At 38.7% G+C, this 27,216-nt stretch overlaps 1 long non-coding RNA gene across 1 annotated transcript in view; it reads right to left on the bottom strand.

Moving 5' to 3' along the window:
- Positions 1-17,962, bottom strand: part of LOC141577370 (uncharacterized) — a 252,605-nt gene extending 234,643 nt beyond the window's left edge. The window contains exon 1 of the long non-coding RNA XR_012506249.1: positions 15,971-17,962. This is a non-coding gene — a long non-coding RNA (uncharacterized LOC141577370). The remainder of the gene's footprint in view (positions 1-15,970) is intronic.
- Between the last annotated feature and the right edge of the window lie 9,254 nt (positions 17,963-27,216).

The raw sequence follows: 27,216 nt of genomic DNA on the forward strand, positions 1-27,216 counted from the left end.
ACATACTCTGTATTCTCTGGAGATGGTCAGAATGAGGCAGAATCCACTTTCCTTGCCTTCCTGAGCCTCATTTTGAGTGCTTCTAGAGAGATTCTAGGAAGAAACTTGAACTGGAAGTGAAAAGAGGGGAACCAGGGTAGTTGCAAGAAGTCCTAAATGGGACCTAGCAAGGCAAGCAGAATCACAGGACACAAAGGTTGGAATAGTCAAAATACTCCGTAAGATCCTCTAGCATAAAGTCCCCCCTTTTCAGATGATGAAACACAACTGGAGAGGATGAGACTTACTCACGGTACCTCAGATAATGAGTCATAGAGATGGGACTCCTAGTTCATTCCACAAATTGAAGATCCAGAGTCATATAAAGGTATGGTAGACACAAGGGACTAGAGAAAAGGATTAGAAGCTGATTTCTGTCCTTTTCTTAGTGCTAGTCTACTTGTTTTGTCTTTCTCTACTCTCCACTCTTCCTTCATCTGTAGCTCATGTAACACCTTTAAAGGTCCCCATTTGGACTCACATCAGTTTTAATCAATGTACAGCCATCCAGTTGATGTGACCCCTGGTTTACCTTTCTGAGTGAGAAACCCTGCTAGGAGCAGACAAACCACTTCGGCTAAAATATAAACATTGGATAGGAAAGAAAAGTAATTGTGCCTGAAAGTCTACTTATACATTTTATTTAATCCTTAAAAAACCCTACGAAGGAGGTGTTATTACTACTATCCAGAAGCTGTGGGGACCAAGGCATAGAAAAGTCAAGTGACCTGTCCAGTGTTCCATAGCCCATTAAATCAGAACTAGAATTGAAAAATAAATCTGATCCTGAGAAAATGTTCATGAGTTCTTGTTACATGAAAAAAATCAAAGCACCAAACAGAATAATCTCAACTTTAAATAATCACCTTATATGTAAAAGAATAGGGAAAAGTATCTACCAGGTATTTATCTGGAGGTAGAGAAAATACAAGTGATTTTTATCTTTCTCTTTTGTAAAAAAAATTTTCCTAAATTTTCTACAATGAAATACTTGCTTTTATGTATAAAGCATGTGTATACGTGTATAAAATGACACAACAAATGTTATCCTGAAAAAGAAATTAAATCTGTGAAAGTGGTACTGAACTAGGAGTTTAGCGGCAGGAATACAGCGTTAACTAGTACTAATTCTTCTTGGGGGGTCAGGGTGCCTTCATTTACAAATGGAGGAATGTAATGAAGCCCAAGAGCCCTTTTATCTTTCACTAAGTGTCAAAAATAAAAGACAAAAAGTTCTCATCTAAATTATAATTCAATACATGTGTCCTTAAATTTTATCTGCCCCACATTTATACTATATCTAGTCACTAAGCCTCATTAATCAACCTAAGTGGAAACATTTAAATTCAGTACAAATGACCTTGCTGTCATCTTGATTTCTCAACCCTAATTTTCATAGATGACTCTTCCTTGATTATAATAAAAAATAATTTAATGCAAAGGGAAAGGTTATGCTGATCTTTAACAATAACTATTAATGTAAAAAAATTTAAAAATCATTTATGAGCTGTTTCTATTTCTTCCAGATACCAGTCATGTGACCTCGACAAAGCAACGTAACCTCTCTAGGCTTTGATTACCTAATCAATAAAATCAGGAAGTTAGACTAGACTTGCACTGTCCAAATCAGCTACTGAAATGGAAATTAATTAAAATTCATTTCCTCAGTCATACTAGCCACATTTCAAGTGTCCAATATCCACATATAGCGAGTAGTTAGTGACTACTATATTGGAAAGCACAGATACACAACATTTCCATCATCATGGGACATATTGCTGAACAGTATAAGAATGATAGCTTAATTTATGGAGCATTTTACACGTGCACATGTAAATTTCATTTGATTCCCTTTATCATCCAAAGAAAAACAGAAGTGGATAGTCCTATTTTACAGATGGTAACTAAAGCCCAGAGAGGCAAAAATGACTTCCCAAGATCCCACAGAGCTCAAACCAAGGACTTTCCATTTCAAATATTTCCTGTATTTTCCACTCCATCATCCTGCCTTCTAAAACTAAATACTCCCAGCTGTTTAGAGAGGCCACGGATGCTCACTGACACTTATGAATTCTGAGAAATCCCAGGAAAGGTTGCCAAATTTGATCAAGTAGCAAACAATAGCTATCTTGTTTTTGCCTGGCACAGTAGTACAAACACCATGAGAGAGAAGGCCCCGCCTAAGATCCTTGTATCCCAGGAGTTTGCAATCTGATTGAGAGCATAAGTTTCATGAGTAAAAAAATAGTTTTTAATCTAGACTTGAACATGATATGCTACTAAATATCAAAAGAAACAGAAAATAAACAAAAGTGGATTCTTTTGGTGATCAGGTATCAAGACACTGGGAAGTTGGGCAGGGAACTGCTGTTTTTCAGTAATTATTATTTGCCTTTTTAAACTAAGTACATATACTGCTTTAAAGAAAAAGTAAATGGAAGAAGAAAATTACTGGGGCTTTTAAGAATTATGTTAGTCTTCCCCTCTGTAAATCAATTAATTACAGTTCTAAAACCATTTCTTTTGAATCAGTTATTTTCCAGTTTTTATTCTTTGATGTGATTGATTGTCCCTCGTGTATTTCTTAAGAAAATCTCAGTCTAAGTAAAATACTTCCCACCAGAACCTTCAAATATATGTACTTAGATATATGTATATTTTAATTTTTTATCTTTATCACATCTTTCTTGCTATTTATCACTAATATTTAATTTAGATGCATAAAGTCAGGGACTATATATTATACAGAGTAGGCACTTGAACATTATTCATTAGAAATATGTAAATGTGTATTCACACTAACAATGCACCTAGGCAATGAAGAGGTATTTTGTCAAGAAATATAGAGAATGAATGGAACCCAGAAAAAAAAATTGATGGAACCACGTAGGACAGCTTACAGTCTTATTGACAAAATAAGTTTCGTAAATTAAAAATAGATAACCAAAAACAATTTTTAATTCAAACTTGAATATCATACAGTGGGAACCTATGGATATTTTGCCCTATCACACGCTTATATCTCCACCTGTAATTCTTTCTTTAGCCTAATCTCTGATTTTACAAATGATTAAGGACCTTGCTTCAGATCCCTCTTCCTTTAAGCCAAAGATTATTTTCCGTATATCAGGATATTTCACAGTAGAATGTAAGTCAATATATTACTTTCATTGGGGGAAACAAAGAAGTAAATATCTGGCCCCTGATTTTAAGGGGCTTGCAATATAATTGCAGTGATAGGACATGAAAACATTAAACAATAGTACTAGAAGCACCAAATAAGCAGTGCAGCTGCTGTGTTCTCCAGTCTCACAAGATCTAAGCATTGTTTCTGTGTTTATGCTCACTCACATTCTCCTATTGTGATTCCTCTGTCATATCGCTATCAAGAAGAGACCTTCCCTTCATTGGCTGCATCCTCAAATTTCAATGTTTATTACCTGATCAACCAGTCTCCTCTTTCCTCACTTAAGAGTAAAGAAAGTTGAGATAAGATCAAGTTGCCTTTTCCCACTAAGAAGATAAGTACAAATGGCCCCAGTCCTTGAATAAACATGATATAATCCTTTTAAAAGCTGAATCTGACCTGTCTTTTAACAGATTTGAGATACTCTTTTCTTCAAGAATCTTCATCACAAATTATCCCTATCCTGTCACAGGACTGGGTGAAATGGAAAATCATGGTGTTCAAAATGCTTATTAAAAAAAAAAAGGAGGGGGGACAGAGCTCAAAATATGGAAGGCTAGCACTGGGATAACTACATTTGTAGAAGTCGGTCTGCCATGGCAATCTTAAGAAAAGAATTTTTCTTAATAACTGGCATTTTCAAATACCTTGGGTTCCAAATTATTGTTGAGCCTTAGAAACTCCATTTGCCTGATGTCAAGTCTCTGTGATTTAAGCCTCTAAACTCCCTGGAATCTAGAGCTAAGCAGTTGCTTTTCAATTCTTCTACCTGCCTATATGTCCTGGCACGTGTATATTAGTAATGATGAACCAACAGTGTTTCTGTACATCTCTGTAATCCTTCAGTGTAATGGGAAAACCAATCTGAGCTCTGTACTCTAAATCACATTCTGAATATTAACATTTACTTGGTCAATCTTGTTTCTTCCACCTTTTCCTTATGGAGAAAAGTAAGTCACCTAACTCAATTATAAATCATTGCATTGTGTAAATACTTTGGAGGTCTCTTGAACTAGCTGATATTGATTGATTCTACCAGAAGAGCAAGTAAGTTTTACAACAACAGTAACAAAACAACTGAATCCATCAGGGACTTGCTTAAAAATATTCTTCAAGATCAAATCTTTATAGATTTTACTAAGTGTGTAAACTCTCTTGCTCTCACACCACACTACCCAACAAAAGTTGGGGGTTTTTTGTTTGTTTTTTTGTTTTTTTAGGGAGGGTTAGGCATCAGCACTAAAGAACTTTGTGAGAGCTGAAGGGTATGATTCTTAGATAATGGCTATATATTCTAATGCCGGAAAACACAGCCAGCCCTTTAAAAAGCACCCATCACTTGATCAAGAATGATTTTGTTTTGTTTTATATGATTTTAAACATGGGAAGACAACAAAATTCCAATTTTTAAAAGCTCAAGACATTGATCTAGGTGAAGGTCTTAAAGGTCTAAATTACTTTACTGACTTATGTGCTTATGGACTTGTTATAAAATATAGAACCAAACAACTAGTAGTCTCATAAAATCACAGAAGTAATCAAGTGTTATAGTTGGCAGGGCCACTGAGAGGTCATCAGGTAAATTCTCTTTTTTAGACAAAAAAAAAAAAAAGCATCTTTATAATTTAAAATGACACTGAACTAAAAAGGTGCTTGATAAATGTTAGTTGATATATGCCAATGAAAGGGATCCTTTAATTTTGCAGTAACAAAGTGTTCTATTAATTAGCAAAATTTCTCTCTTAGAAATTCTTTAATTCATTCATTCACACTTAGGGAAATTTTTAAGGCCCACCTATGTGCCTGGCATTGATACAGGTACTATTTAATTACTTGAGCTTGTATCACGCATAGTAGAAAATAAGCTTGTATTTTCTTTGAACTTAAAGTCTACTCTATTTAAGTGCTTTACCAAGAGGTGCTTAATTGATGATTATTAACTCTTTGTGTGTGTATGCAGACAGAAATACCTATGCCATCTTATTGAACAAAGGATATGAATCATCCTCAAACAAAAACTTGTACATTATTTTTTAACTGACAATCAAGATAAATGAGGATATAGAACATAAATCAAAAGCAGCAGGTGAAAGGAAAAGCCTGTAATTTATAAATATGTAGTTAAAAGCTCACATTTGATTGTGATTTCCTGGAAGTCTAGGTACAAAGTGAGGCATGGCTTATATTGATGGGCAGGGTGGGTATGTGGGGGAATGTGTCTATCTTTTAAGAGAAGCAAAGATTTTCTCAGCGTTTGAAGGCAAAATAACTTATGTAGAGGCATACGTGGTCAATGTTTTCCTCACAACCTTCCTACAGCAATGGAGGTGATAGGTTTCTCAAGAGTAGACTATTTCTTACAATGTATCTCAATGTCTCATTCAGCCTGGTAGAATGTCTGGCATATAGTAGGTGCTGGGAACATGAGTGAACAAGAGTAAAAAGAAAGCAAAAACACTGTTCAGTTTAGACAATTCTATCCTTGAGGATGGGCCACGATAAAGTGATTTAAGGATGAGATTCTCGAAATTATGAAAGATGAGCAGATGATTTTCCTTCTATTCCTTAAAATGTACCAAAATCATAGTAAAATGACATTTAAAATGTATCAAGGAAAACGAGTTAAGAGGCATCAGCATAAAAAAAAAAGAGAGAGAGAGACATCAGCGTAAAACTGATGGAAGTTAAAAAGCAGATAGTTCTGAGTAGCTGAATTAGAAGATCAAGGAGAGCTGAAAACTACACCTGTAGTAATGGAGACCCAGAAGCCAGCAATTACACTGAAGAATCCAGGAAACCCCAGGAACTGGAAATACCAGGGATCTATGAGTGTGGAAATGTGATTGCGTTTGAAAATAGGAGGATTCATTTGAAGTCTATAATAAGAATCAGTTCCAGCCCAAATTCCTGTCTCCAATCTAGACAACTAGGGAGCTGCTCCTCAGGGCAACTCTGGAAGAAGACTCCAGGTTAAGCCTTTGAATAAGCTGGAACCCAGGGCATTCTCAATTTGTAAATGACATGCATAGGAAATGTAGGAGTAAGGCAAGAAGACAAAAAAGGAGTATTAAGCAAAACTTGGTACCACTAGCCCTCTTTCCTTCTTTACTCCTCATTACTTGACTCCTCAAAGCACTGACAGCCAAGTAGGAAAATGGAGGATACATTTCTAGAGAAATGGACTGGAGCAAGAGATTCTTGTGGTCATTCAGTGGTCATCCAACAAAACAGGAAGGTTCCTGCCTGATAACTCTAAAATTAAGCTCGCCAGTCCCATGCCCATATACAGGAACAGAGCTTCCCATCAGGTATTTAGTGCCTTACTCTTAAATATGAATGGCTAGTCAAAGATCACTAGTCATTTGAAGGAAGCATCTGACATAAAAGAGGGAACACAAAACAGATAAATATAGCAGAAGAAACTTGAAGGAAACAATGAGAAAAATAAAGGTACAAAAAATGAAGTTACTACTTTTTGAGTGTTGAAAGAAGACAGAATCAGGAAGGTACAAAAAAGAAAAACACAACAAAAATTTAAAATATGATAGCAGAAATGAAAAAAATCCAATAGAATATTTTGAATATAAACTTAGGAAATCTCTCAGAAATCAGAAGAGAACAGTCAAAGAGACAGTGAATAGCAGAGAAAATATAAGAAAACAAGAGGATTAGTTTACTGTGTGAATGGTAAAATTTCCACAAAGTGAAGATATAGAAAATGAAGAAAACAAATTTATTACAGAAATAATTCAAGAATTTTTTTTTCTAGAATTGAAGAACACGGGATTCCAGAATCAATGAGCATCACAATGGACACAACTACTTTTGTGTGTTGATTTTATATCATGCAACTTCACTGAATTCATTTATAAGGTCTAACAAAATTTTCTGGTGGAATCTTCAGGGTTTTTTACATATAAGATTATGTTATTTGTGAACAGTGATAATTTTACTTCTTTTTCCAATTTGGAAAACATTGTTTTCTTGCCTAATTGCTCTGCCTTGGCCAAGTACTATGTTAAGTAGAAGTGAAAAAAGCAGGTGTTCTATTCTTGTCCCAGATTTTAAAGGAAAAACTTGCAATCTTTCACCACTGAATTTAATGTTAGCTCTGGGTTTTTCATATATGGCCTTTATTATGTTGAGGTAATTTCCTTCTATTCCTAGTTTGTTCAGTGTTTTTAACATGACATTGTACTGAATTTTGTCAAATAGTTTTTCTGCATCAATTGAGATTATCAAGTGGGTTTTTCCTCATCATTATGTCAATGTGGTATGCTTAACTGATTTATTTTCATATGTTGAATCATTCTTGCATTCCAGTAATAAATCCCACTTGGTTTTGATATATATTCCCTTTAATGTGCTGTTGAGAATTTTTACATCTATATTCATCAGGGATATTGGTCTTTGATTTTCTTTTCTTGCAGTGTTTTTGTCTGGCTTTGGTGTTAGGGTAATGTTGCCTTTAAACTCTATAAAACATTTAAACTTAATGTAACATGGGCAGGATATACAGTGATTTTCACGTGAAGACATTGACTCCCAGTAGACAACAATTTTTAAAACTCAGTAAAATTATAAATAAAGCTATCACCTGAAGTCACTGGTAAATGACCAGTGGCAGGCTGAGACTGGAGGGGAGTATATTCTTGATAGATTTCTGGTGCTTTGGGTGAGAACTGTGATTATGTGGCTTTGTTACATGATTGTATCCTAAACTCCAGTCCCAGGTCTGGTGACAGAAAATTGCAGCTTTGTCAGCTCAAGGTGGCAGACAATAGAATTCAGATTATCAGAGTAGCTGGCCATTTAAGGGAACAATTTTTGGAAGTGAGAGAGGATAAGAAAGAGGGTATCTAAAATCTGAGTATAAACTCTGTCCAAATCCCTGACTGACTGCTAAACTATACAAGCACACAGGAGACCCCGGCAAGGTTATCAAAAGGTGGACAGAAACTAGAAGATAGTCTACACTTGAAAGCCTGCACTCTATGGTTCCTGATGAGATTGGTGAATTTCCTATGCCTTTGGCTGAGTGCAACCTACCACATACAGTTTAACTGGCAAAAAGTGGAAGCCTTACTTACTTCATGTCAGAGGGAGGAACTTGGGGCTGAAGGAATAACTGAAAATTTATTGGGAACAATAGAGAGAATGAACCTCAAAACCTTAGTATAAATTTGCTCAAATTCCTGACTGACTACTACAATATGCAGGCACAGAGGAGATACCCAGAGGGCCATATTTAAAAAGCAGCAGCTGGAAGCTGAACAAAATGAAGTGTTGAGCAACCAGAAAAGTCAGGTTTTTTTTTTTTTTTCAGTTTCAGTCCAGACAGGATAATTGTATATTAGAGCAAAAGAAAAAAAATAAAATTCAGAAGAATCATACAGAATCCAGAGTCACTACAGCATAACGTTCAGTTTTTAACCAAAAATTGCTAGGAATGCAAAGAAACAGCAAAGAGTGATACACAGAAGGAAAAAAGTAATCAATAGAAACTTACATCAAGTGCACCCAGGCATTGTGTTTAGCAGAAAAGTCCTTGTAGTAAATGTTGTAAGTGTATACATATATAAATATATCAAAGGATGAAAAGAAAATACGCTCAAAGGATTCAGATAAGTATAGCATTAATGAGGGGGAAGATAAGAAATAGCAAGAGAGAAGTAGAAGTATAAAAAAGAACCAAGTAGAAATTCTAGAGCCAAAAAAATACAACTGAAATTAGCAATTTACTATGGTGAGTAAAATGTTAACCAACAGCAGATTTGTGATTTGTAAAAAGCATCAATGAATTTGAAGACACAGAAATAAAATGATCCAATCTGAAGAACAGAGGAGGTAAAAAACATTGAAGAACCATGAACAAGGCATGGGGAAGTAAAAAGCTGTCCAGCATGCATGTAATTAGAGTTCTGAATGGAGAGGAATGGAATATAAGGGCAGAAAATATTTGAAAAAAGGTCTGAAAATATAAAACCTACATATAAATGTTTATGGCAGTTTTATTTATAAATACTCAAAACTGGAAGCAAGCAAGATGACTTTCAAAGGGCAAATAGATATACAAACATACAACTGTACAATGGGATATCATTCAGCAACTTAAATATGACTTATCCATCCACAAAAAGATACGAAGGAGACTTATATGCACACTGTTAAGTAAAAGAGGACAGTCTGGAAAGGCTACATATTGTATGATTCCAACTACGTGACATTCTGGACATATAAAGACAATAATACGACCAGTGGTTGCTAGGGATTGGAGGGTAGGTGGAGGGATGAATAGGTGAAGCACAGGAGGTTTTTAGAGCAGTGAAACTATTTTATTGGACACTGTAATGATGAATACATGACATTACGCATTTTTCAAAACTCACAGAACTGTACAACTCAAAGAGCAAAACAATGTCAATTATGGACTTAACAATATATTAATATTGGTTCATTAATTATAATAAAACACACTAAGGCAAGATGCTAATAATATGGGAAATTGTATAAGAGAAGCTTGTATGGAATTCTCTTATTATGTGCTCAATTTTTCTATAAATCTAAAACTGCTCTAAAAAATAAAGTCGACTAACTTAAAAAGCTTCCCAAATTTGATAAAGAGGAATATAAATCATTTAATGATGTGAAATGTTCCTCAGCTGCCAAGTGCAATTGGTGAATATTGTGCTAATTTGTGATTACTTATGGACTATGAATTGGAAACAGAAAAATGGACATTAGAAATTCTCAGGAAATGAATCTTCTTTATTCAAGAATCTGAGGGGAAGGATTTGACAAGATAATTAATTCGTCCTCTCTTTCCTAAAAGCTTTTGCTGCTCAAATCAGTGCCATGCTATGAAGTAATATCTGTGTATTCATAGCATCATAGCCTACCAAATGTTGGGCTTTTAAATTTCAGGACACAGGGAAAGAAATGTAGAAAAGTGTTTCCCTAGGGTCACTAGTGGCAACATTTAGGGCAGTAGTTTGTGCTGTCTGAGTCCTGAGCAGCAGATCCTGAGTGATAGAGAGGTTTGGGTGTTTTACAATAGATTTTTTGTGTATCTTTGTGGCATGTAGGCCCTCTGTATAGTATGAGGCTCCTCTTGCTAGAGTTTAAAGAAAAAAACAAGGAATAATGGTGTAAACGTGTTATTTAGAAATAGCACACCAAATATCAAAATAAACAGGTAAAGAAAGAAAAAAGTCAATGCTTTAGCGATGAGATGTCAAGACACAGGAGAGTGGGTAGGGAATCGCTATGTATTGGTAATCATTACTTCACTTCAAAACTTGAGCACATTTACTGTTTTGATTAGAAGAGAAATTTTTAAAAAGAAGAAATTTTTGAGACTATACCTTTATGGCACTATACTTTGGCTTTGCCGTCTATGGGTTGAATAACCCCAGTTCTAAAGTCATTTCTTTTAAATAGGCCACGGTCCAATTTTATTCTTTAAGGTAATTCTCCCTGTTTATTCCTCTAAGAAAATCTCAGTCCAAATAAAACGATTCCTAACAGGACCCTTAAATGTATGTGATGTGGCATATACATCTGTTTTCTTAACTTTTATCTTTATCACACCTTTCCTGATGTTGACCACTCATGTCCTGTTAAGATCCATGAAGTCAGGGACCATACACAGCACACAACAGGCACTTGAAAAGTATATGCTAAGTGAGTAGGTAAATATGTAACTAAGCTGACAACAATCCAAGGCAGTAAGGAGGTATTTCAGTAAATAATGAAGAAAATTAATAAAGCCCATAAAAATAGGAGCACAAGATAATGGAGCTAGATAGAATTATATATTCTTGTAAAAGTTGGGGAACAGAATGGAGACTCAGAAGATCTACAGCACATTGTTTCTGTGCTCCATCATCCCCCATACCTGTCCACACAGCCTTAGAGAATATATATGAAGTAGATAGAATATACATGAAGTAGAGAGAATGCCAAAGCTAGCACTATTGGTATTATTGGCCAAATATTTCTTCATTGGTGGGAGGCTATCCTGTGCATTGTAGGATGTTTAGCAGAATCCTTAGCCTCTGCTGACGAGATGCCAGGAACTTCCTTCCTTCAGTTGCAACAACCAAAACGTATCCAGATGTTGCCAAATGTCCTCTGGGGATCAAAACCACAGACCCAGAGTGAAATAAATGTGCTACATTTACTCCACTGGCTTAAATGTAATAATGTGGAAAATACTCACAGTCAGTATATCACTATATCTATAGTTTCTATCATGGTACCTATTATAGATATCATAGCAATTTGCAAATTACTTATTTATTTTAAAATTGTTCAACACAACGAAAAATTATCTTGTATATAAACTATCTAATCTACCTAAATTAAAAAAAAAACCCTATTAACTCACCACCCCATCCATTTTATTGAAGTAGGGGTAGAAGTTACTTTAGCAGCTAGAAGGGTGTCTGTGTTAGTCCATGAAATATGCATTCTCTCTCTCCCTCTCAGCTGCCTAGGTGGTCACTGTGGATTAGATGCAGTGTAAGTGGTATTGTCAGAGTCAAGTCCAGTGTCTATAGCCATAGACTTTCTACTGTAGTATTAGAATAGCAGTAGGACAGCTGGTACCCCTGGAGCAAGAGCATCTGTGTGCTCAGGGCTTTCAAAGTTAGTAAAGCCATACATGTTGCTCCTGTGTGTCATGAACACACATACTGGCTCCCTGACCTCTACCCATTTGGTTGTAGGTTTCCTGCATACACAAATCAGGCAATACTACTTTGCTGATATTAATAAGATATGATATCCTTCACTGTCAAAGTCGGGTCTTATGATAAGATGCTATAGCCAGAATGTAGGTTTGTGTCATCATTAATCAAAACAAACATCCTACATAAAGAAATGGAATAAACTATGAAGAATTTCTAATCCTCTAAAGTGTTAATTCCTTTACTTTTGCTTGTTGGGGCAAAGTTGTGAAAGACAAGTTGATAACTTAAAATTTTTAAAATTTATTGTGATCTCTGTGCTGCTGAGAAATGCATAATTTGGGGATTTAACACCTGATTAGCTATTAAATGGCTGTCAGGAGAAAATTTTGCAGTAATCGGTTTAGCTTTTAGCCCCTAATTATCACTTCACAGTGGATTTGGGGTGAGATAATTGAGAACTGCAACACTTACAGGATTCCAGTTGGGCACTTTTTTTAATACAATGAAGTGAATTATTTCTCTATGAGGATTGCATTTAACAGGTATTGGTAACAAGGAAGGAAATGCTATAGTGTATGGGATTTTGTAAAGTGATTTAAAGTAGTTGATTCATTCATTATGCAATTAAGTAGAGCTCAGTTGTGTATAACTTAGTTGGTGTCTAGGTCAAAGAATGCCTTTCAAAACTCCCTAAAATTAATTGGAAGGATTTCACTTTAATGGAGGGTTGGAGAGTTGGGGCTGCTGTCTGAACTATTTAATAGACTCTATCTTAGATATTGTGACCTTGGGATGGTTCCTTTCTTATTTCTTTGGTTTCATTTTCTGCCAAGTAAAATACCTATCATTCCATAACCCATGTGTATAAAAACTCTTAAACACTTAGCCCTGGCAGGTAACTCCTCACTTACTTCTAACATGGACTTTCCATCACAGTGAGGTTGTTGCGTATGTCCAGCCCTCAAACACCCTATACTCACAACTGTTCACTCGTAGCACAAATACTCACATACACAAACACCCACAATCCCTCATGATATTAACAGTTGCATTCTTCTCTAGAATTATCCAAATCCTCTTTAATCTTTAACGTTCTCTTCAAACCAACCAATGGCACCTGAAAGCCTTCTATATGACAACACATTAACTACAAAGATGAAGGGACACAATCTACCCTTATTGAAGCTTGTAGGGCACACAGGTAGTTATGTTACTCAGTAAGGGAAATGGAAGGACCAACTTCATATGCTTGCTTTTTTCCACTCCAACCAACTGTTTTGTCATTAATTCATTACTGATTCATTCAAGGACTGACTACCTGTTCAAGGAATGAGCTGGCTTCCCTCAGTCCCATTCCTTTTTTCTGCATTCCCATCTTTTTGCACCACAATGATATGACTTTTCATCCAAAGGCCATATTATTACACCTCGATCATAGAACACTGATTTGGAATAGGGTGGCAAATTGCCCAGTTACAGAAAATAAACCATAATGGGTGTAAATCAATAATCTAAGTTTCATTTCCCTCTGCAAGATATTTTTCTACCCTCACCCATAACCAAAAGTGAACAAGTGACCTAGTCTTTGTATTTGATGTATACAAAAAGCAAGCTTGGAGGCTTCAGAGTATGATTTTTCTTAAAGTAGAAGGAGAATTCTTTCTTATCCATCTCATCTTTGAGCGCTCCAAAGTAAGTAGTATCTCAGGTTGCAACCAGGAGACAAAAAGCCCCTGGGTGAAAAGTCCTCACCTTGAGGCTGACAGAGGAGAAGCATGTAAAAGGTCTGGAAGAAGTTCCACTTTTGAATGGTTGGGATAGCTTGTATCAGACCAATATTTCTACTGATAAAGCTAAATATGCCAGAGAAAATGCAGCAATCATCTGGCTAAAAGCACTGGATAGCTGCTGAGGCTTTAAGAACTGTATAGGCTGAAACTCTGGGGAGACAAAGACCTCGAGGAGGTAAGGTGAATTCTACAGCCATCTTTACTCTGGAAGCATTTAGTGATAGTGGGCTTGGCCAAGAGGTTTACCTTCTGGGGTCTGTACCAACTGCTGCTAAGGAATAGAGAAACTGGCTGAGGTTTTGGCTAAGACTTGGAAAGGATTAGCAAGTAGCTAGCTTCCCCTTAAGGACATTGGCTGAATTCTAGGGCTGAGCCGGAGGGAAGGCTGGAAACCTAAGCAGAAGCCCTTTGGGAAGTAGAGCAGAGCATTCAAGAGTTTCATGACACAAATACTGCAATTCAGTGCCCACCAAAAGGAAGGATCTTGAAGAATACACTGGGCTCTTAGCTGAAAATCTGGGAGAGCCAGTGTGAGCTAGAGATAGACTGGGCCTTACTATGGATACCAACCTTGATTGGGTCCTGTTCCTGAAAAGACCGAGGCAGGGGATCAGTTACTGCCCTTTGTGCCTGGCAGTGGGAAGAGTAAATCCTTTCAAGAGGAAGGTATACCATCTGGGACTTAAAAAAATACATATATACGTATATGTATATATTTTAATACACAATGCTTGCTTGGCATTCAATCTGTGATTACCTCGCCTGATAAAAGATAGAACCACATGACGGAAACCAGGAGGAAAACACACATGTGTGCGTGCATGAACACACTTACAACCATACATAATTTAGGCATTACCGTTAGCTGAAAAGAACCTCACTATAATTATGGTTAATATATTCAATATACAACATGAAAAGATGCAAAAGGTAGATAAGAGGCTCGCAACATCACCATATAACAGAGTCTAAAAAAAGAAACAAATGGCAATTTGTGAACTAAATATACTAAGTCTGAAATTAAGAATTCATTGTATAGGTTAGAGGAGACATAGCAAAGCATAAAAGAAGACAGAATTAGTGACCCAAAAGACAGGTCAACAGAAGTATAAACCTGAACCACACATAGGTATATAATAGAAAGAAAGAAAGAGAAATACCATAAAAGCAGTCAGGAAACAAGATACATTACCTTCAATAAAGCAACAAAAGTTAAAGATGACATCGCAACTGAAACAACGAAAGCCAGGAAACAGGGCAATGACTTCTCTAAAATGCTGAATGAAAGTACAGACAATCTAGAATTCTAGGCTTCAAAACTCAAAGTGAAACAAGGACACTTTAAGACAAACATAAACTAAGATAATTCATCACCGGCAAATCTGCTCTAAAAAGAAATAGTAAAATGAATTTTGTAGGGAGAAGGAAAATGATCCCAGAAAGAAATGGGAATGGTAGGAAGGAATGAAGAACAGAAAAGATACAATGCAGGTAAATATAAATAAATACTAAAACCCTTAATAGTTCATGGGGTTTAAAATATATGTAGAATTAAAATATATGAAAATAGTAACACAAAAGGCAGAGGGGCCAATCATAAAGTTAAATAACAAAAGGCAGAAGAGGTAATAATTTGTTTTGGATTATGACTGGTTGATAATAAATATTATAACCTCTAATGTAACCACTAAAACAACTGTAAAGAATGTACAACCCATTAGATACGGGCAATTTGAATATAATATTTGATTATTGTTAAAGAATCCAGGAAAGAGGAACAGGAACATAAAACAGACAGATCAAAGAGAAAAAATTATAGTAAAATGGAAAATAAATTTTAAATATATCAGTAATTACATCACATTTAAATTCACTAAATACTCCAAGTAAAAGATTAATATGCCAGCTGGATGTAATACCAAAACCCAGTTCTGTGCTGCAAAAAAACAGTTACCATGCCTTAAATATAAACACACAGGAAGATTTAAAATAAAAAAATATACAACGTAAACTCAAGTTAAAAAAAATTTAAAAAGGCCAGTGTAACTACTAAAATCAGAGCAGTTATTCTCTAAGGCAAGGGTATATAACTAGATATACATCAATGACAAAAACAAGAGAGGAATTTCATAATAATACAGAAGTCAATGCACCAGGTAGACAGGCCCCTAAACATAGCTTCAAACATAAAGTGCTTTGGAATATGACAGTAACATTAATTCAAAATAAAAAAACAAAACAAAAAACAAAACACACCTTACCTTCCAAAACCAGCTCACACCAGGTTTCATCAGGGCTGAAATTTCAAGGCTTAAATCACTGTTAGGCTGATGTCTGTCAGCTGCAGCTGAAAGCATTTCTACCATTTGCCTGGTCTCCAGGCTAGAAATCAGGAATCATCATTATTGAGGCAAATGTTCGCAGGTGAATCAAAGATGTCTGTAAAATGATGCTGATCAGAATCTGCTGAAGTGGAAAGCGATCTTGCAGACCACGTGCAATCTGTTCATCTTGCCAAGGAAGAAACAGATACCCATGAGGGGCGAATGACTCGGCTAATGTCGCAACCTGGGGTGGTAGCAGAATGAGGAGTCGTCCTTGGGTCCTGAGTTCCAGTCCACGCTGCCAACTACCATTTCAGTTGCTGGGAAGCCTCTCCAATCTGTTTTTTGTTTTTTTGTTTTTTGAATTCTCTCTCTTTCCTTTAATTGAAGTATAGTTGATTTACAATGTATTATCCGGTCTGTTTTAATTCTGTTACTACAGTGTAACTTAGCTTTATCTTCCACGTGGCATTCATCCCCGCATCAAGCCAAAATGCTTTACAGGGTAAGAGTGCACTTTCACAGTTAAGTAGCAGAAGAGAGAAGTTAAATACTGTAGATGTGAACGGAAAAACATTACACCAAACTCCGTCTGGAAGGACGGTTTGAGACTCGTTACCCACAGACACACACGTACCCCAAAGCTCTGCGCACCACACCACTTGCATTGCTTTCAGGCAGGATCACTTTGTCTCTGCTAACAGAGCCAGAACCGGGAACAGTGCGGTAGCGTGCCCTGTCTAGGGCAAAAACCCCTCCTTTACCACGCACCGAGGGATGCGGCTGACTGAAATCACGCGGGCAACACCTCACGGCCGCGCGGCTCCTTCGTCACAGCTGATACAGCCTGTGTCGAAATTGCGTTTCTTGTTCTGCTGTTTCCCATACAAATGTGGGCAAGAGGAAATCAGGCCACCGCACCCCCAGCGCCCCCCGCTGCGGGCATATGAGTCTCCAGACACGCTCCGTTTGTCTGCGCGGCTGCTGCTGCCAAATCCCCAGATGAGGGATTGTTTAAACAACTTGGTGACTTTCAGATGAAGGATACCAGCCACATAAGTTTCAAGTGCTTCTCTGCAGCTCGGGGTGCCGGTGAAATACCAATTTCTGCTTTTTCTGAGAACAATTACTTGTGTTATTTCCCCCCAGACGGACCTTCAGGCGCGCCGCTCCTCCCGGCGAGGCTTCCCCGCGCAGCGCCCGCGCCGTCGATCACGCGCGCTGCCCCCGCGCAGGCGCCGCCGCGCCCAGGTGCATGCTGGGGCGTCCGCGCCGCCGGCGTCGCTGATTTGTGGCAGGAAACGCGCTTCCCAGTTCCCAAAGGCGGACACCCTGAAGATGGATACGATGTATTAATTCTGTGTTTTTACAGATTTATGCTCTGCAGACGCAACTACATTTTTCCAAGAGAAGAAAGCAAGGACTGACTTCAGCTTTGGTACCTCAGGAAGGGCACGACGGGACTAGTGGGTCTTCCTGTCTCTTAAAGGAGGCAGCACGGATTCCTGAAATGAAAATGAAGAGCCTGCTGTTTGACCTGGAGTTTGTAAGACCCCACTTTTAAAACTTCACGTGGCTGATGTGGAAAAGCAACATCGAAAGCGCCTATGGTAGTGTTCGGCGAATAAAAATAACTCAGTAAAAAATAGTCCCTTCCTTCTCTCTACATTTGCCCTTTCACCTCCGTCACCAAATATCAGATTTTTGTTACTGACGGTTTGGTAATAATGGTGAAATATAAAGATGGGTTTCCAATATTCAAAATAGCTTTTAAAAAATCTTGTATCTCTTTTTTTCTATATTTATTTATTTATTTTTTAAAGTGACCATTTTCTTTTTATTTATTCATTTATATTTGGAAGGGTAATTAGGCTTATTTATTTGTTTTTAATGGAGGTGCTGGGGATTGAACCCAAGACCTTGTGGATGCTAAGCAGGCACTTTATCACTGAACTGTACCCCTACCTCCCCCCCCCCAATCTGGTATCTTTGAGCAGCTTATTATGAAAAGCCTAATCCCCATGAGTCAATCTAAGAAACTAGGCAGTTTTGTAGCAGAAACTTATCAGGAGAAATTTCTTTGTTTTTACCAAATATTTCCTGACGTTTAATAATTTTGAAAGTGAGCAATGATAATACTTCCTAGTGTATGTAAACCGGTTTACAAAGCCTTTTCTTATCCATTATCCCTTTTGATCCCTTTAACAATCATGGGAAAGAGTCAGTGGAGGGACTGTCACTCCCATTTAATATATGAGAAACCTAAATGGCAAAGACAATGTGGCAAGGGGGAATAAGTTAGCAATAAATCTGGGAGGTGAGATGAGGGATAGTGGGGAAAGTAAGGGCAATAATACTTTCCCTGGTGAATGCTGGGTGTGCTTCCCAGACCCCACCCTTCACTCAAAGATTAGTCGCCCTGCCTGTGAAAAGTGGTGTCAGCAGAAAGCCTCTGGCCATCGGCCCTTCAAGGTTTGCTTCAGCTACAAAGCCTCCTCATTCCAAATCGTGCCCCTTGCTGGGGCAGCAACCCACTTTCAATAACTGATGATATGGTTGTAAGAGCCTAGCCCTTCAGTCAAATTTGATGTAGCTCTAGTGAGTCATTTTAACTCCAGAGTGTCATAGCTTTGGTGACTTTGCAGCTTGACTCATCTCTCTACCTAATCATGTTCCCTCTCCTCTTCCACAGGTATGAGCCAAGGGCACACCTGATAAATGCCTTGTATGTTTAAGTTTGTCTCAGAGCTTCTTCTTAGAGAACCCAATGTGGGTCCACTGGTACCAGAACTGACTGGAGAAAAAAGGTGGCAAGATGGGGTTTTGGAGATTGATTACACACTCACTGCCTGGCTGTCAGTGAAGCCCCAATCACTATTAGTGAAATATTGAGTCTTTGGCACAAGGCAACTGTCCATTGTTAAATGGACACTTGGAGGTGAGCTGGGATGGTACATAGGTATACAGGTAGAAAGGAGTGTGTTAATTGGTACTCTATTTCAAGCTCTTGAAAACCATGTGGGAAAAGAAACTATAAGTACAATAGATTCCAATGGTTAATGCTAAGCTTGAATGACAGTCTAGAAAAAGATAATGAAAGTCTGAGAGCAATTAACAGGCAACTGAAAGTCAAACATGAAAATGAGAGGGCTCCTTGGTGGCATACGAAGACAATTTATCTCCTGCAGTGAAAGGGCAGAGGAAGCTTAGGATGAGGATCAGAACTTCATCATAAGAGTAGTCAACTGTCACAGTCTGTTTGGGCTGCTTTAACAAACATGCCATAGACTGGGTGGCTTATCAACAACAAACATTTATTTCTCGTGTTCTGGAATCAGAGAAGTCCAAGATCCAGGCACAAGCATACATTGTGTCTGGTGAGGCCCACTCCCTGGTTTACAGACAGCCGTCTTTCTCCTGTGTCCTTACATGGTGGAAGGAGTATGGGAGCTCCTTGGAGCCCGTTTTACAAGGGCACTAATCCCATTCATGAGGGCTACATCCTCATAACCTAATCACTTCTGAAAGACTTCACCTCCAAATACCGTCCCACTGGAGATTGGGTTTCAAAATATGAATTTTGAGGACGACATAAACAGTCTATCTATACTACCCAGCACCAAAGGAGGTTAAATTCAGAGCCAAGGCAGTTCTGCTATTTCAAGTTCAGGGCCCTGGGTAAATCTGGGACCCTGACAAATAAGATGGAAAAATCTGGGTTGGTATCCTGAAAATCTTGACTCCTTAGGCTTCCCTGAACTTCCTGAGTCTGAATAAGGAGACTACTACTCCCTAGTGACAGCTAGCACTGCCTCTGTGCCTGAAGGCCACGGAGAGGCCTCTCTCCCGCAAGGTGGCGTGATTTCAGCTACATAATACAGGTTTTTGGAAGTATAATCACCTTGTTATTCATTAGATTCTCAGAGCTTATTCATCTCAGAACTGAAAGTTTCTGTCTCCAGCCTCTTCCTACTATTTCCCCCACCCCCCAGTCCCAGGCAACCACCACCCTACTCTCTATGAATTCAACTTTGTTTTATTTTAGATTCTACATATAAGTGATACCATACAGTATTTGGCTTTCTATGTCTGACTTATTTCACTTTGCCTGATGCTCTCCGGCTTCATCCGTGTTGTTGCAAATGACATGATTTCCTTATTTTTTAGGCTGAATAAATAAATACATATATATATATACACACACACACACACATAATAAGTAATACATATATTATTATGTGGAATAAACACACATATATATGCATATATATATACACACACACACATACATATACATATACTCATTTTCTTTATCCATTCATCTATCAGTGGACACAGTTTGTTTCCACACCTTGGCTATTGTGAATATTGCTGCAATGAACATAAGAGTACAGGTATCTCTTAAAGATGATGATTTCACTTCCTTTGTATATATATCCAAGTGGATATATAGCCATAGTAAGATTACTGGATCATATGGTAGTTCTCTTAAAATTTCATAAGGAATCTCCATACTGTTTTCCATAATGACTGTACCATTTTACATGCCCTCTGACAGGGTACAACATTTATCTTTTCTCCAAATCCTCATCAGTTTTTGTTACCTTTTGTCTTCTTGGTAACAGACTTCCCATCAGGTGTAGCATCTCACTGTGGTTTTGATTTGCATTCCCCTGACAGTTAATGAGGTTGACCACCATTTCATGTACCTTTGGGCCATCTGTATCTCCTTGGAAAATGTCTATTCAGGTTCCTTGCCCTTTTTAAATTGTTTTGTGTGTGTGTGTGTGTTTTGTTTTTAGTTTGAGTTCCTTATGGAAAAGTCATAATAAACTTTAAAGACTGCATACTCAGGGGATGCTGGAAATTAGCACCATCCACAAGATCTAAAGGGTGTAGGAATGTTGGTACCTGTTATATACTCTTAATTTACCAGTCTGGTCTCTGAAAAAAATAAGTGCATTCTAAAGGATGGCAAGAGATTTCTGTAAATGCAACTAAATAGATCTTCATTTGCAGGTGCTAAACCAGACGTGATATTTTTGCTAGGGGCAGATTAATACGGCCCTAGGTACATGGTATACAGCCACTGATTTCACAAGTGCATTCTTTTCTTCCTTCATTAAATAAGGAACCAGTAACCATTTGAATTCCTATGGAATGAACATCAATATACATTTATAGTTTTGCCTCAGGGCTATGTTAACTTTTCCTGTCCTCTGTCATAATATAGTTTGAAAAGATCTTAACCATTTGGATATGCCACAGAATATTACATTAATCCATACTTTGATAACATCATGTTATTGGTCTAGGTGAACAAGAAGCAGCTAGCACAGTGGAGGCCTTGGTAAGACACACGTACTTTGGCATTTAGTTACATCTTACAAAGATCAAGAGGCCTGCCATATTAGTAAAATTTTGAGAGGTCCAGAGCTTAGGGGCATGCTGGGACATCCCATCTAAAGTAAAAGTCAAATTATTGCATCATTTTTCTCCTACTACAAAGAATGAAGCACAGTGCTGGTTAGATCTCTTCATGTTTTGAAGGCAGCAGATTCTATACCTGGGGATGTTGCTTCAGCCCATATAAAGAAGGCTGATAGTTTTTAGAGAGCCCAAAGTAGGAAAGGGCCATGCACAGCAGGTTCAGGATGCAGTGCAAATATCCTGAAAATGTTAAGGTACTAGAGAAACCACTTCTAGGAGAAGATAGCTTATAGAGTTTATGGCAAAGTCCCAATGGGAGATTAACAATATAGATGCCTGAGATTCTGGAGCAAGGCCATTTGCATTGGAGGGTCATATGTTTTTTGAAAAGCAACATTTGACATGCAATTGATTTCTGATAGATACAGAGCATTTGACCATGGGATATCAAGTGACCACACATCTGGAATAACCTATCACGAACTGAGTTTTGTCTAATTCACCAACTCATAAAATCAAGCAGGCCCAGTAGCATATATGTTGTAAGACTGATGTGGTACATCTAGAATAAATCACAAGCAGAGCCAAAGGGGAAAAGCAAGCCAGCTGGATGGATCCCAGTCTCCAATATCATTGACTACTGTTGCACCAGCACTCCTCTATCAGATCACACCCAGAGTTGCATGAGGTAGTTAGGATAGGTTTCTTATGACCAACTGAGGAGAATAGGTTTCTTATGACTGAGGAGAAAAGAACCTATATAATACAGATGAATGGGCTGGATCATTCTCTATGTCAAAGCTGAAAATGTATGGATATACAGCATCCTCACTCAGGGGTGGCCTTGAAAAAGAATTATAAGAGAAAATATTCCTAATGGGCAGAGGTTTCTGGAAATGCACTTGATCATCTACTCTTCTCTGGCCTGAGAAGAGCCCCAGGACCAGGTGTTTAGACCCTTTGTACTTAAGTGTCTGGGACACCATATCAAGTAAGCAACAAAAATCAGCTGAGAAGCTGGCTGAGTTGAGAGAAATATGAAATAGTGAAGGAAGGAGAGGAAGAATGTGGGAAAGATAAATGGCCTGAGATCTGAACATACACAGACTCACAGAGAGTGGTGAATGACTTGGGTGGCTGATCATGGACTTGGAAGGAGAAAGATTGGAAGACCACCACCAAGGTATCTGGGGGGCAGGGAGTGGTGGCGGCAGAAAGCACATGTGCATGGGAGGGGATTCGGTGTGTGAAAATCTTTGTATTGCATGTTAATGCCCACCAAAGAGTCTCCATAGCAGTAGAGCGAGCAGACACCAATTAGACAAAATGACTTGGTCAGCTGATGTCAGCCAGCCTCTGTTTTTGGCCACCCTAGTTTTAGCCTGATGGACGGTTGAGCAAAGTGGCACCGTCACAGGGATGGAGATGGCTCATGTTCCAAAAGCACAGACTCCCACTTACAAAAGGTGACCTAGAAACAGTTGCCTCTGAATGTCCAATCTATCAGCAACAGAGACCAATGCTGAGTTCCCTATATGGTATTACTCCCTCAGGAAACCACTTGGCCACTTGGTGGCAAGTTGACTGCACTAAACCTTTTCAGAAAATGGCACATATTCATTTTGAGAAAAACAGACAGATTTTTCAGGTATGAGTTTGCCTTTCTTGCTCATGGGAACTCAGCAAAAGCACTATCCAAAGCCTTATAGATTGTTTGATTCACCACCATAGAGTTTTACATATCTTAGAATTAGACTATGGGACCCTATAAAGCAGAGGCAGTGAGAAAGTATAGACCTTGAAATCCACTGGTCATACAATGTATCTCACCATCCGGACACTGCTGGCATGATAGTGTGTTGGAACGTCTTGCAGAAGGCATGGCTGAACTACCAATTCAGAAACAATACTTTATTATAAGGATGGTGGGCCAACCTCTAAGACACAGTATCAACCTTGAACCAATGATCTGTGTAAGGGGCTCTGTCTCCAACAGTCAGAACACATGAGCCTGTGAATCAACGTGTAGAAGTAGATGTGGTCCAACTTTCACTCTCAATGGCCTAATTCGGAAATTTATGCTTTCCATCCTCACAGCTTTGACATCTGAGGGTTTAGTGGTCCTGGACACCCGAGGAGGAGCATTTCAGCCAAGGAACACAGAGTAATTGAATTGTAAGTTAAGATTGTTATCTACTAATGTCTTGGATTCTTGTGTTTTAAGGACCAGCAGGTAAGAAGAGGAGATGCCACCTTTGTGTTTGACACTCAGGAGACCAATTTGGATGTTTCTTGGTATTCCATTACCTGATGATGAATGTTAAAAGACAAATAAAGTAAGTCTGACCTGAGAAAGGCACCAGAATAAGGTGTTTAAATCCATCAGGCTTAAGGATCTGGGTCACTATACCAGGTCAGCAACCAAGACAAGCAGAAATACTAGCAGAGGTGAGGGGAATCTGAAATGAATAATCGAAGAGGGTGCAGAAGAGTATCTGTTATGGCCCTGAGACCAGCTGCAGCAGCCGGGACTATATTTTGTCCCTCTTTCACCACCCCCACCCCCACCCCAGCAAGGAAAAAATGCTCACTGGAATCTCGGAAGTGCTAATTCCAGAATGTATATGAAGAAGTGGATCCAAACAAGGCGGACTGAGGTGGACAGTGTGTTGTGCCACAAAGATTCCCTCTTTAAGGAAAGAATTTTCACCTTAGCTACTAGGGATTCTATCAGCAGACAGCCTTCACCTGTCACACATCAGCTGCAGAGCGCCACCAAGCCTAGGCTCATGTTGCTTCCTGAGGCAACTGCCATTTAATGACTAATTGATATTAAGCTATAAAGGCCAGGCCATTTCAGACAAGATGAGATCCTGCTGACAGGCCACATTAGCTCTAGGTCTTCTCATGGGTGTGGTTGAGGCTATTACTGGGCCTGAAAAGCAAAAAACCACTTGTCCAATATTGTTCCCTTCTCCCCTGTTCCAAAGGTATCATCCCAAGGGTACTCTCCCATAAACATCCTGCATGTTAAAGTCTGTCTTAGAGTCTGCTTTTTGGAGAACCCAACTGGTTCTTCAGAACGCTTTCATCTACATTATCTTCTCTGCTCTTCGCAGTAGCCCTGTGAGATAGACAAGGAAGGTGTTATTTTATAGGTAGAGAAGAGGCCCAGAGAGGTTAAGTGGATTTTCCAAAGTCTAACAGTTAGCTTATCAGTGAAAGATCCATCAGTGGCACCCTGGACAGTTGCCTGTCTCCTTTTCTTATACCACCATATGCCTTTTCCATGAGGAGGGGAGCCAGGCTGAGTTGCAATGTCATCCTGCTGTGACAATGACATGCCTCCATCTTAAGACTCATTCTGTCAAAGGTGCTCCAGGAGATGTCATCACAGCCCCGTCAAGGCAGTTTATAACCAGCAGAGAGGAATGTTTTAATGATGTTGTTATGATATATTGTCACTGTAAAGGCTTATTAAAAAGTAGACCATGCTAATAAAATGCAAAGGTTGTCACTTACAATGAAAGGCCTGGTGATTTAGAAGTAGTGCCCAACTTCTGGATCATCTTTTAGACAATGGGATAAATCAAAACAAGCAAGGTGTCGTGTGTTAGGAATTGCATTGCTAACTCTGATCTCAGCACTGGATGTATCCTGTCATTGGGGTTAATTGGTCTGTGACTATCTAGGGTCTTTATCTAAATGACTTGATATCTTGAAACAGTGCTGTGTGTGGAATTGTTTTTTCTCAGCATACCCCTAGAGGCAACATTCAGACCTCACCGTAAGACTCAGAGGTGGAAGACTGTGGAGTGATGTGGGTGAAGAAACACTGTGTGTGATGGGATGTGCTTTGAAGCGTGGGAGGTCTGAATTCTAAGCTGAGCTTAATTCCTTGTATGCCCCTGTACTCATCAAAGTCTCTTTCTGGGCCTCAGGGCTCCTTATCCCAAGATGATCATCAAGTTCCTCCCAGGGCTGTGACTTTGAGCTGCTGATACACATCTTCTCCAGTGTTTCCCTTTGGCCTCAGGTGCACTGTAGCTTGGGGATGGAATCAACAATGATTTCCAGAGTTAGAAGCAATAAATCTGCTACCCAAGGTGACTGTGGTAGAACTTAAGAACCGTCCAGTTTCTTCATGTCATGTAGGTAAGAAAGAGAGTCTAGGACTGGGACTGTGATTGTCAGTGGCAATGGTACAGGGAGGTGGTATGGTAGAGTGGCTCATGTCACTGGGCCTGCATGACTATGGGACCTTGGGCAAGTTCAGTACAATGTATGGGACTTAGTATACCCAACTGTATAATGGTAAAGATCTACATCAGTATTTTTATGAGAGATTTAATAAAGTCATATATGCAAAGGGCCAAGTATATAATAAGTGCTCAGTGGATATTGCTTCTGTCCCCCTCTTTTCCACCTCTTTCAAAATTTTCGAGAAAGTGGTCTGAAACAAAATGAAAACCTCTATTTCCAAGCCCCTGAAGAAGAATATAGCAAATAGGAATCTGAGGGCAGGCATGGATCATCCATATAAGGATAACTTAAGTAAGTGGCAATGGTACCCCCTGGTTAAGGGAGAAATTATTATTGAAAATCTAAGCAAAAATAGCCTCCAGGTTAAGGGAGTAGTTGACTGTTGCTAGTGTGATTTTAGGGCATGAGGCAATACCACGAGCTACCAACTCTCTTACCCTCTTTAATAATTTCCTGAAGCCTATATTTTTCTTGTTTTTACTAAAAGCGGAGATGTTCACCATTCTTGTAAGAGGCAATGATTTCATTTATTTATTTTTATTACTGCAATTGTAAGATCAGTCAGCAGTGGGTCATGAATAAAAAGAAAGAACCAAGTGTCAGTTGATAAGGAAAGGGTAACCAGCCTCACACTGGTTTCTCTTCTTCCTGCTGGGAATCTCAACAAACCCATAGGCACCTGCTTTCCTCTTTTCATCTATTTTCCATCCTGAGTAGTTCTTTTAACCTTATGTTGAGGCCCAAAGAGAGCATCAAACTGTAAAGGTTCAGAAGAGGAAAATCTGCTGACAGATGCAGAAACCTGCCTGTGGTGGCAACAAACTACAGCATCCTTCCCTGGAGATGGTATGAATCTATGAGTCTGTAATCCAGCAGTAGCCACAAATGGAGACACCATGCCAATTGCCTGCTCTTAAAGAAGCCTGGCAGGAGAACTCACCCAGGTACGATTCTAAGGTTTCCAGACAGGTGCCAATGGCTGCTCAGGGATCTTAGATCAATGTTTAGTTCCCTGTTAAAATACAGACATTCTTGAAAGAGTTGACATCAAAAGACATTCTTGGGAATTTTATCCCGATGTGAAGGCAGGACTTGAGAGCAGATTTTTGAAAGGAAGGAGAAGAGAAGAGAAGAGAATTTGAAAAGTCTCATGGCTTGAGGACTACACCTTTTAAGAGGGAAAAAGGAAAGTTGATGCCAACCGTGCCCCTGTCAGCATTTTGTTTAGGCCAGCAAGGCAGGTGGACTCTTTCCTTAGTTATTCCATGGAAGCCGTTCATACTGCAATGGCTGCTATCTGGCATCCAAGTGAGAAGAGTGGGGACTTCCAGGTCCAGTGAAGCCAATAACTCTCAGAAGTAACACAGCTAATACACTGCAAAATCAGAGTTAAGGCCCATGTCTGTTACCTGCTTCTTCATCTGTGAAAATTACATCTCCTTCGAAGAGCTTTCACAAGAATTATATGAGGTAACATACACAAAATGGCG

Source organism: Camelus bactrianus, chromosome 4 (genome assembly GCF_048773025.1).
Source record: "Camelus bactrianus isolate YW-2024 breed Bactrian camel chromosome 4, ASM4877302v1, whole genome shotgun sequence".
Classification (NCBI taxonomy): Eukaryota; Metazoa; Chordata; class Mammalia; order Artiodactyla; family Camelidae; genus Camelus; species Camelus bactrianus.